We start from the raw sequence: 12,527 nt of genomic DNA, 5'->3' as shown, positions 1-12,527 counted from the left end.
CGCAACCAAAGGAAAATAATGGAACGGCTCTGCCTATTGCAAATACCACAGAGGCAACGACCATGATACCGAAACTTGTTGGCATCTCAGGAACACCATACAGGATATGATATAAGACAATGTCATCCCTTCACCCAACGTTCACAAACCCAACAACGATAAAAGTCCCCTGAGAACTTTCTGCATAACACTCGACTTCCCCGAGTACACAACTTTTGACCCCTTGAACTACATAACACCTCAAGGGAAAACGCTGGCTTCATCACCAACAATACACCAGTATGACAACATATGCGGCATTTTGGACGACGATGCCAAAGATGTCTACCTGTTTCAAGCTGAAGCCACGGGCCAGAACTACTTCAACGAAGACTGTGAAGGAAATAATGCCCTTGGTCCAAGTATGCATTCTATGTTAAGTCTAATAAATGCGGTTCAGTATTAATTAACAAGTTAATAATTCAGTGAGATCAAGTGAGCTGAATGCCTAGCTAGAGGCCGCTTCAGTTCAAGTGGAATTAATGATATTAATCCACAGCTTACTCTTGACTGAACCCGTAGGGTCACACAAATAGTACGTAAACGGATCAAGTATTTAATAGCATTAAATACTCCATCTATGAATATTCGGAACCGACGGATCTTGGTTTCAGTGGGAGCTAAGATCGTCACAGGCAAGGAATGAATACTCCGGAAACGATGATATTGCCGGAAACGGAAATATGGATCGTATCGGAAATATAAATATTATCCAAGTCGTAGATGTTGCCGGAAACGGAAACATGGTACGTGTCGGAAAATATTATCGGAAATGGAAATATTGCCAGAATCGGAAATATTGCCGGAAACGGAAATATTGTCAGAATCGGAAATATTACCGGAATCGGAAAATAATTCCGGAAACGGAAATATTAAATATTTGTTCGAAACGGAAATTAATTCCGGAATCGGAAATATTAAATATTGTTCGTATCGGAAATGAATTCCGGAATCGGAAAATTTAATCGGAAGCGCATCGTACGAATAAGCATCGGACGAGGCCTGCCGGACGAGGCCCAGCACGAAGCCAGGCCATCGCCCAGCAAGCCAAGCGCGCCGCACAAACAGCCACGCCAGGCCCAGCGCAAGGCCAGGCCCAGCAGGCTGCGCGTAGCGCGCAGCGCGCACAGCGCGCAGCGCGCACAGCGCGCACAGCACGCGCAGCGCACAGCGCGCACAGCACGCGCGGGCGCTGAGTGGGCTGCTGCTCGCGCGCACGCATGGGGCCCATCGTGGCTGCCGTGCGTGTGTGTGCAAGTGTTTGTATTCGTGCACGTTTCCTAAAACATGCAGAGTTCGGTTAATGATTAAATTCCTAATTCTATTTGATAAATTAATTAAATTAGAGTTCTTGTAGGATTCTAGGTTTAATTAATTTGTATCTGAATAGGATTTCGATTCCCTTTCCATACCGCTATAAATATGAGGCTAGGGCTCACAATTTATAACACAAGTTTCAAAGTATTCAAAGTGAGTTTTTGAGAGAAAAATTCAGTCACACATTTGCCTATAAAGTGCCGAAAATAATAGTACCTTAAGGGCGATTCTAGTTGGTCAATCTTAAGGCGGATCCGGACGTGCCGTGGACTATCTACGGAGGGACGACACTTGGAGTCCTAAAGACTTGTTCTTGTTCGGTTCGGGCGCAGCTAGGGAAGGCACGCAACAAAGAGTATGCATCTAATCTATGCTAAATGATTATGTGTAAATAATATGTTTTCCTGGGTTTATGGTTTTTTCCGCATGATTTATGAATTGTCATATGTATCATAACCTTACAGTGGTATCACGAGCCCCTTATTATTTTCATAATCTAAATTGCATGAACATGGTTAAATATTACAAATTTGCAAGAATTAAAAGGGGTGATTAATTTTCGTAATTGTTAATTAATTGCAAATTGCGTTTATTTAATTATACGTACGCAGTTTTTCGGCAGTTTCTTCGTTACTCATCCGAATTGAGTGATTTTTGTGTCAATTCCGCATGTAAAAGGCATTCTAAAATTTTGACAAAAATATTATTTTTCTGCCGAACCCAGAATTCTCAAATTCGAAGCCTAACTATGACTTTTCGAAGGTTTTAGTTTTTCGAATGCAAAATTTCGTAAATTTAAGATGTTAAATTAAATATTTGCGATTCTTGTTGATAAATCTTGAATTTTTGATTGACCTACTGCATATGTTTAACAAGTTTGAATGCCTAGTCTTGTTAATTATGCAATCTAATTATTAATTATGATTAATTTGTTGAAAATTAGAATAATTTAGAATTAATTTGATTTTCATAATTAATTGTAATTTAATTAGAAACCTATGATTAAAAACCACCATAAAAATTGTAAATTTACGATAAATTTTAAATTTTTATGACCTAGACTTGAATCCATAACAATCGAAAATCAATTGGATAATAAATTTTCGATTTTTTCGCCCTAAAATTATGAAATTAATATTATTTATTAATTTGTCATTAATTTTAAATATAAATTTTAAATTTTTATGCGATTCGTTCATATAACTTGCACGCACGAAGCAATGGACGCTTCGTGTTACCCTTAAGGGGTGTTGTATAATGCGGGCATGCGACGACGAGCAAGGGAGCTCGTCGCCCGTGCGGCACGAATGCAATGAGCAAGGGCGTAGTGCACGAGCACAAGGCAGCAGCCCTGCCTTGTGTCGTGTGCCACAACCAATGGACGAATGGGCATGGGCGTAGGGCGAGCCAAGGCAGTCGCGTGTGGGCAGCAAGCGAACTGCGCCACAACGCGCGCTGCCTCGCACAAGAGCGCGCAGCCTCGCGCGCAGCGAGCGCAAGCTCGCGTGCCACGAGCGCTGCGCCTAGCATTGCTCGCGCGCACAGCGAGCGATGTCGCGCGCCCAGCGAGCGATGTCGCGCGCCCAGCGAGCGATGGCTCGCGCGCCCAGCGAGCGATGTCGCGCGCCCAGCGAGCGATGTCGCGCGCGCACTGCGTGCGATAGCCCGCGTGCGATGAGCGCTGGCGCGCGAAGCGAGCACCAATGCGTGCGGAGGCTTGCGATAGGGATGCAGCAGCTATGCGACGAGCGCATGGGCTGCGCGCGCATGGCCAGCGATGGCTGTGTGCGTGCGGCCCATGGGCGTGCTACGCGTAGGGTGTTTGCGTTACGATTAGATCGTTTTGAATGTTTAATTTGAAAATTTCAGTTCACGTAATTTTAATTAATTTTAAAATTAATAATTTAAATTATTTTCTTGGATTTTAATTTTGAATATTATAATTATAATAAATGTTATTTATTCTAATTATTTTACTAAAATTAAAATCATGAATTAATTTAAATGCGACTGAAATTAAATTAAACTTTTTGGATTCAATTATAAATTTATATGAGCTTTAAATTTTAATTAAATTTGTATGTTTCCGGTTAGACTAGAAATACATTTTTATGTTTAAAATTGGTAAAGCATATGAATTTATTGGTTTAAGTGGGAGCGCTTTTTAGTCATAAACTCTTGATTAGGTCTACAAATCCTTAAGGTTAAAACAACTTGATTAGAATTAATAAGGACTGAATAATTGGTAGATTATTGGTGCCCTTGATTAATTGCTGCAAATGTTTACGTGATGCATAATGTGTTTTACTAACCAGCTATGTGGGCCATTCATGATAATGAATGGGTGAATGGTATATATTGTATATGTACTGTTTTGCAGGTTATGAAGTGACTAGTATGGCCCAAATAGGATAGAAAATATGGTCTGCGTACCATTAATTTGAATGTAATTGGTCTAAAGTACCAAAGTTATTTTTCAATTCAAATATGGTCTGCGAACCATCAAATAGTTGTAATTAGTTATAGCTTATCCTATTTGAAGAAAATGGTGCCTCCCACGGAGATTTTCAAGACGGACTTTGAAGTCAAAGCTTCAAGATGAAGTCGGGCCATACTGGATCACAAATATCTTATGCATGTTTTAAGTTATTTATTGTTTTAAATATGTCTTAAAATGCATGAGATCAAAAGCTTGATTATGTTGCATGATTAAGGATTTTAGTTCACTTAAAATCTAACCAACATAGTAAGAGCCTTAAGTTCCAAACTTAAAAATTGAGTTAAAAGGTGCCATGCCAAAATATACACTTGCTTGGATATCCTTTACATCAATCTAGTAATAGTTTTCGCTCAGCGAGGTGTTACTTATTGGTCCTAAAGGGGCAAGGTACACAAATAATTGTGAGTACATGTTAGTTTTGGTGAAACTCAACGATATAAGTAAGGAGTCCTTTTATGTCGTGGCAAATTCGATAGGTTTACCTAATAAGTTCTTAGACGTACCTATCAACCAAGAATAGTTTCTAGACTATTAGCAAAAGGCTTTTGCTTACCTAAGATGTTCTAGGATTAAGTCGACAAACTGTGCTTAGTTCTTCAATGATTTTAGGATCTTGGAATCATTTTATTCACACCTGCCGGAACAAATAATTTGAATAAAATGCTTAATAAACATTGAATTATGCATGTATGCCAGAATTTAAAGTTTATTAAGAGAAACTGTGAATGGTTATTTATTTGTTTATTCTTTTCAATTGTAGTTTTAATATGGCAAACAACAATCAAAACATCATCATGGGTTCTGAGCTTATGGTCAAGCTGAACCTGACAAATTTTCTTGAATGGGAAGCTAAGCTAGTTGAAATAGTCAAACTCAATGGGCTTGAGTATGTACTGTCACATCCCATGCCAAGATACTATGCCAGAGACATGACCCCTGAGAGATTTTACGCCTGGGATGCGGATCTCAAAAAGGTTATGAGTCTCATGCTGAACAATATCCCTGATGATTGGGCTAGAAGGTTTGTAGCCTATGAACCTTTTACGCTCATCAAAAATCTGAGGGATATCTGTCGTGGAAGTACGGAGGACAGGGACCTGAACGTCCATGAGTTGATTGAATCAATGTCTGGTCTAAAGGTTAGTTCTCCCAACAGGTGTTATAGGATGGAGGTCCAAGAAACACATGTTCAGCTCCTTCGCACTAAACAAAGGGTAGGCGTCCCACTGAGGTTCCATGTGGATCTTATGTGTTCATATTTTGATCGCCTAAGTCTACTAGGAACACCAATAAGCGAAAGGATGGCAGTCTCTGTCTTGCTCAATTCACTACACAGTGGGTTTGGTCGCTTCAAGCAACTATACCTAAGTGAACCAAGAGAAGAAACAGTTGCAGAATTTATTCACCTTGTCAGAAAGGCTGAAATAGTACTGGACTGTGAAGCCAAAGATTTACTCAAGGCTAGAAAGAGACCATTCAAGAAAGGTGGAAAGTCCAAGGGCAATGCTAAATCAAAGCAGGACAAGTCCACATCAAGCTGTCTTTATTGTGATGGAATAGGCCATTACAAAAGAGAACGTCCAAAGCTAAAGGAAGATCAGAAGAACGGAACAGTCGTTCCATCTTCAGGTATTTTCGTTATAGACTGTATACTTGCTAATTCAACTTCTTGGGTATTAGATACAGGTTGTGGCTCACACTTATGTTCCAATCCACAGGGACTAAGAAGAAGTAGAAAGTTAAGCAAGGGTGAAGTCGACCTACGAGTGGGAAATGGAGCACGGATTGCTGCATTAGCTGTAGGAACTTACTATTTGTCGTTGCCCTCCGGGCTAGTTTTGGAACTGGAAGAATGTTTCCATGTTCCAAGTCTTACTAAAAACATCATTTCAGTTTCTTGCTTAGATGCTAAGGGATTTTCCTTTATAATAAAAGACAATAGTTGTTCGTTTTATTTTAAAGAGATGTTTTATGGATCTGCTAGATTAGTCAATGGACTTTATTTATTAGATCACGACAAACAAGTATATAACATAAATACCAAAAAGGCCAAAAAGGATGATTCAGATCTCACCTATCTGTGGCATTGTCGATTAGGCCATATAAACTTGAAACGCTTAGAAAGACTTCAAAGAGAAGGAATTCTAGAACCATTTGACTTAGAGGATTATGGTAAATGCGAATCATGTTTACTTGGCAAAATGACAAAGCAACCTTTCTCTAAAGTTGGAGAAAGAGCAAATGAACTATTGGGTTTAATCCATACAGATGTATGTGGACCAATGAGTACAAATGCTAGAGGTGGTTTCAGCTACTTTATCACTTTCACTGATGACTTCAGTAGGTATGGTTATGTCTACCTAATGAAGCATAAGTCTGAATCCTTTGACAAATTCAAGGAATTTCAGAGTGAAGTAGAGAATCAATTAGGCAAGAAGATTAAGGCACTGCGGTCTGATAGAGGCGGTGAATATCTGAGCTATGAATTTGATGACCATCTGAAAGAATGTGGAATTCTATCAGAATTGACTCCTCCTGGAACACCACAATGGAATGGTGTGTCAGAACGGAGGAACAGAACCTTGCTAGACATGGTCAGGTCAATGATGGGTCAGGCCGAACTTCCATTAGAATTTTGGGGACATGCACTAAATACAGCTGCACTCACTATAAATAGAGCTCCGTCTAAAGCTGTCGAAAAGACTCCATACGAATTATGGTTTGGAAAGCCTCCAAATGTGTCTTTTCTTAAGATTTGGGGATGTGAAGTATACGTCAAACGATTAATTTCAGACAAACTTCATCCAAAATCTGACAAATGTATCCTTGTGGGCTATCCAAAGGAAACAAAGGGGTATTACTTCTACAATACATCTGAGAACAAAGTGTTTGTTGCTCGAGATGGTGTCTTTTTGGAGAAGAATCACATTTCCAAAATGACAAGTGGGAGAAAAGTAGACCTCGAAGAAATTCGAGTCGAACAACAAACTCTAGAGAATGCTCAAGATGACATTCAGGATGAAACTCAGAGATCTTTAGAAGAATCTGGTGAGAATCATGGTCAATCTAGAAATGTTACCCCGCGTAGATCGCAAAGATATAGATCTCAACCGGAAAGGTACTTAGGTATTTTGACGAACGAGAGCTATGACGTTCTATTACTTGAAAGTGATGAACCTGCGACTTACAAGCAAGCTATGACGAGCCCTAGCTCCAAGCAATGGCAAGAAGCCATGCAATCTGAATTAGACTCCATGTCTGAAAACCAAGTATGGGATTTGGTCGATTTGCCAGATGGCTACCAAGCCATTGGAAGCAAATGGGTTTTCAAACTGAAAAAGGACAAGGATGGGAAACTTGAAGTTTTCAAAGCTAGATTGGTTGCAAAAGGTTACAGGCAAGTCCACGGTGTGGATTACGATGAAACCTTTTCACCAGTTGCAATGCTAAAGTCTATTCGAATAATGTTAGCAATCGCTGCATATTACGATTACGAAATATGGCAGATGGATGTCAAAACTGCTTTCTTAAACGGCGTTTTAACAGAAACTGTGTTTATGACACAGCCTGAAGGTTTTGAGGATCCAAAGAATGCTAAAAAGGTATGCAAGCTAAAGAAGTCAATCTACGGATTGAAGCAGGCATCCAGGAGCTGGAATATACGTTTTGATGAAGCAGTCAGTGACTTTGGTTTCATCAAGAACGCGGACGAATCTTGTGTATACAAGAAGGTCAGTGGGAGCAAAATTGCTTTCCTAGTATTATATGTCGACGACATATTGCTTATCGGAAATGACATTCCTATGTTGAACTCTGTCAAGATTTGGCTTGGGAAATGTTTTTCGATGAAGGATCTAGGAGAAGCACAGTACATATTGGGCATCAAGATTTACAGAGATAGATCTAAAAAGATGATTGGACTTAGTCAAAGCACTTATATCAATAAGGTGCTTGATAGGTTCAAGATGGCGGACTCCAAGCGAGGCTACCTACCCATGTCTCATGGAATGACTCTAAGCAAGACTCAGTGCCCAAAAACACTTGATGAGCGTAGACGAATGAATGGGATTCCATATGCATCACTGATTGGTTCAATAATGTATGCTATGATATGTACACGCCCGGATGTTGCGTACGCACTCAGTGCTACGAGCAGATACCAGTCAGACCCAGGAGAGGCACATTGGACTGCTGCCAAGAATATTCTGAAGTACCTGAAAAGGCGCAAAGATGACTTCCTGGTCTATGGTGGAGATGATGAATTAATTGTTAAAGGCTATACGGACGCAAGTTTCCAAACCGACAAAGATGATTTCAGATCACAGTCTGGGTTTGTCTTCTGCCTCAACGGAGGAGCAGTAAGCTGGAAAAGTGCTAAGCAAAGCACCATTGCGGATTCTACAACTGAAGCGGAGTACATTGCTGCACATGAAGCAGCAAAGGAAGCTATATGGCTAAGGAAGTTCATAGGAGAACTTGGTGTAGTCCCCTCCATTAAAGGACCAATAGCCCTGTATTGTGATAATAACGGAGCTATTGCACAGGCAAAAGAGCCTAGACACCACCAGAGAGTCAAGCATGTACTTCGTAGATTTCACCTTCTACGAGAGTTCGTTGAAAGAAAAGAAGTCGAGATAAGCAAAATTGGAACTGATGACAACATATCAGATCCATTAACTAAACCTCTGCCGCAGGCGAAGCACAACTCGCACACTGCAGCTATGGGAATCAAGCATATTGGAGAATGGCTTTGATGTCTCTGTTTAATGTTTTAAAGTTTTAGAGTTTAAATCTTTGTAAAACATTATTGGTTAATCATTCACAATAAATGAAAAGAATTCATTTTTCCATTTAATTTGTGGTTTATTAAATGATGAGTCCCTTCAATTTGACGATATATTCAAGATAGACTGTCAGGACCAGTCCTGTGACTAAGAAATGTCTATCAAGTGAACTTGAATGTCAAAGGTTGAAAATGGTCCCTAATCGGAGTTTTCTATAAAATTGGACGCATAGAAAACGTTAGACGATTAGAATGCAAGATGACTAGTAGTTCTGTTTCTTGAACTATGTGGACATGGCAATGTCATAATCATTTGCATAGATACTTACTTTGGGAAGACTAGTATCGGACGAGACATATGAAACTTTACTGTAAGAGATGAAAGTCGGTCATAAGTAAATTTCATTAAATTATTAGACACTAAATCCTCAATACCTGAGTAATTTGAGATTACTTGTTTGAGAACTGGTTGCTTTGACGTTGACCAACCGTCGCACCGTAAAAGGAGGCTATAAAGGCAACGCTCAGGTAATCACCTATCAAACGAAGTCTAATCTCAAGATCGCAAGATTGGGATTGTCCTCCCATAAATCGGGATGAGATGCTTAAAAGTTGTACAAGGCCACTCGGAGAGCTAGAAACTGTGAAATGCATGGCCGTGCTCGGATGAATCATAGGCTATGATTATCTGTTTATTTGATCAGTTGAACTCTGAAACCGAGGAACACCTCTGGACATAATAAGGATGACAACTCTTACCTTATGTTCAAGAGCAAGCATCGAGCGACAAAGGAATTAGGAAATGCACACTTGTCCCTAAGGACAAGTGGGAGACTGAAGGAAATAATGCCCTTGGTCCAAGTATGCATTCTATGTTAAGTCTAATAAATGTGGTTCAGTATTAATTAACAAGTTAATAATTCAGTGAGATCAAGTGATCTGAATGCCTAGCTAGAGGCCGCTTCAGTTCAAGTGGAATTAATGATATTAATCCACAGCTTACTCTTGACTGAACCCGTAGGGTCACACAAATAGTACGTAAACGGATCAAGTATTTAATAGCATTAAATACTCCATCTATGAATATTCGGAACCGACGGATCTTGGTTTCAGTGGGAGCTAAGATCGTCACAGGCAAGGAATGAATACTCCGGAAACGATGATATTGCCGGAAACGGAAATATGGATCGTATCGGAAATATAAATATTATCCAAGTCGTAGATGTTGCCGGAAACGGAAACATGGTACGTGTCGGAAAATATTATCGGAAATGGAAATATTGCCAGAATCGGAAATATTGCCGGAAACGGAAATATTGTCAGAATCGGAAATATTACCGGAATCGGAAAATAATTCCGGAAACGGAAATATTAAATATTTGTTCGAAACGGAAATTAATTCCGGAATCGGAAATATTAAATATTGTTCGTATCGGAAATGAATTCCGGAATCGGAAAATTTAATCGGAAGCGCATCGTACGAATAAGCATCGGACGAGGCCTGCCGGACGAGGCCCAGCACGAAGCCAGGCCATCGCCCAGCAAGCCAAGCGCGCCGCACAAACAGCCACGCCAGGCCCAGCGCAAGGCCAGGCCCAGCAGGCTGCGCGCAGCGCGCAGCGCGCACAGCGCGCAGCGCGCACAGCGCGCACAGCACGCGCAGCGCACAGCGCGCACAGCACGCGCGGGCGCTGAGTGGGCTGCTGCTCGCGCGCACGCATGGGGCCCATCGTGGCTGCCGTGCGTGTGTGTGCAAGTGTTTGTATTCGTGCACGTTTCCTAAAACATGCAGAGTTCGGTTAATGATTAAATTCCTAATTCTATTTGATAAATTAATTAAATTAGAGTTCTTGTAGGATTCTAGGTTTAATTAATTTGTATCTGAATAGGATTTCGATTCCCTTTCCATACCGCTATAAATATGAGGCTAGGGCTCACAATTTATAACACAAGTTTCAAAGTATTCAAAGTGAGTTTTTGAGAGAAAAATTCAGTCACACATTTGCCTATAAAGTGCCGAAAATAATAGTACCTTAAGGGCGATTCTAGTTGGTCAATCTTAAGGCGGATCCGGACGTGCTGTGGACTATCTACGGAGGGACGACACTTGGAGTCCTAAAGACTTGTTCTTGTTCGGTTCGGGCGCAGCTAGGGAAGGCACGCAACAAAGAGTATGCATCTAATCTATGCTAAATGATTATGTGTAAATAATATGTTTTCCTGGGTTTATGGTTTTTCCGCATGATTTATGAATTGTCATATGTATCATAACCTAACAGACTGGAACGCTGTGCCATTCACTTACCCTCCTCCGGCAGACACCGAAGTCAATAATTTAACTCGGTCCGGAAGGATATATCAACCAGATATCAACCTGTCACCTACTGGAGATATCCCAGTTCGACAAAATCCCGATAACACTTGGCCTCATACCATAGCCGAAGTCATAGAAGACCCTTTCCTAAGGAAACTGAAGAAAACTAAGGCAGAAATAACTATATGAGATCTAATGTGCACCTCAAAAGTGCACCGTGACAAGGTAATCAGGTCCCTCGATCACGTTTCGGTCCCCACCGACATCACCCCTGATTTGCTAGTAAACCAAGTTACTGGAGACATAGAAGACCGGGCAATAGTATTTATTGAAAAGGACTTACCCAAAGAAGGAAGCGCACATAATAAGGCGCTTTACTTGGTGGTCGGATGCAAAGGACAAAACATCCCTCTCGGGCTAGTAAACAATGGCTCAGCTGTAAATGTCTGTCCGCTCCGCACAGTACGATTTCTAGGCCTAAAAGATGCTGACTTCTAGCCATCTAACCAAGGGATAAGGGCCTATGACAATTCCAAACGAACGGTGCATGGAAAAGTCAAACTTAACATCCAAACCGGCCCCGTAGCAAAAACTATGAAGTTCCAAATAGTGGACATTAAACCCACATTCAATATCCTGCTTGGGCGCCCATGGCTCCATGACTTAGGAGGTATAGCATCAACTCTACACCAGATCGTTAAACTAAACCACAACGGAGTAACGATAGCTATCCACGCTCCACCACTCGATGTCACTTGTTCCATGACTGAAATCACAAGCAAAGGAGAAGACCTGTACGGTTTCCAAATGGAAGAAACTGTCCTGGACATCGAAGCATACAATCCAACATTCTTGGATCCTCGAGCATCACAAATCATACCAAAAATGATGCTATCCCAGGGATACTTTCCAGGGATGCCGCTAGGCATTAGGGGAAGAGACATGACTTATCTCCCCTTACCTATGTTCTCCCCACCACTTGGCCTAGGTTACAAGCCACAAAAGGGAGAGACCGACTTACGCAGAAACCAAATGCGCATAGAAAGGATACGATCCGAAAATTGGGGTGGCCAAGAAAAGTCCACCCTGCAACCATACCAGCTGACTTTGAACGGTATGTTTGTGCTGGAAGGAGAAGACTACCAATGTTACTATTTTCCGGAACCGTTCGTTAGTAATGGCACTCAGGAGCCCGATTTTGAAATTTTCTGCGACTGTGACCTCTCGGCCGAGGCATCATACCTCGCCCTAGACGGATCCAAAAATGAGCTGTCCATAGAAGAGCAGGCTTTACAATCACTGTTCGATTAATTGAAGCCATTCGAGGAGAAATCCGATCTGATAACCTTGGCACTGCAAGATAAGAGCTTCGACCCAATCCAGTTAATCACTCCATCACCCTTCACTGCTGCAGGGACTAAGGAAAGTTGGTGCCAGACCATTGATCCAAGCCAGTTAATTTCTATTTGTTTCTTTTAATTTTATTTTCAATAAAGCAATATCCTTTAAAGTCTACACCATTCATCCAAGAACGAAACTAAGAAACTTTGCGAACAAAATAAACAAGGGTCCAC

This window comes from Spinacia oleracea, chromosome 1 (assembly GCF_020520425.1).
Source record: "Spinacia oleracea cultivar Varoflay chromosome 1, BTI_SOV_V1, whole genome shotgun sequence".
In the NCBI taxonomy this organism is placed as follows: domain Eukaryota; kingdom Viridiplantae; phylum Streptophyta; class Magnoliopsida; order Caryophyllales; family Amaranthaceae; genus Spinacia; species Spinacia oleracea.
Note: the sequence above shows the minus strand (reverse complement) of the source record.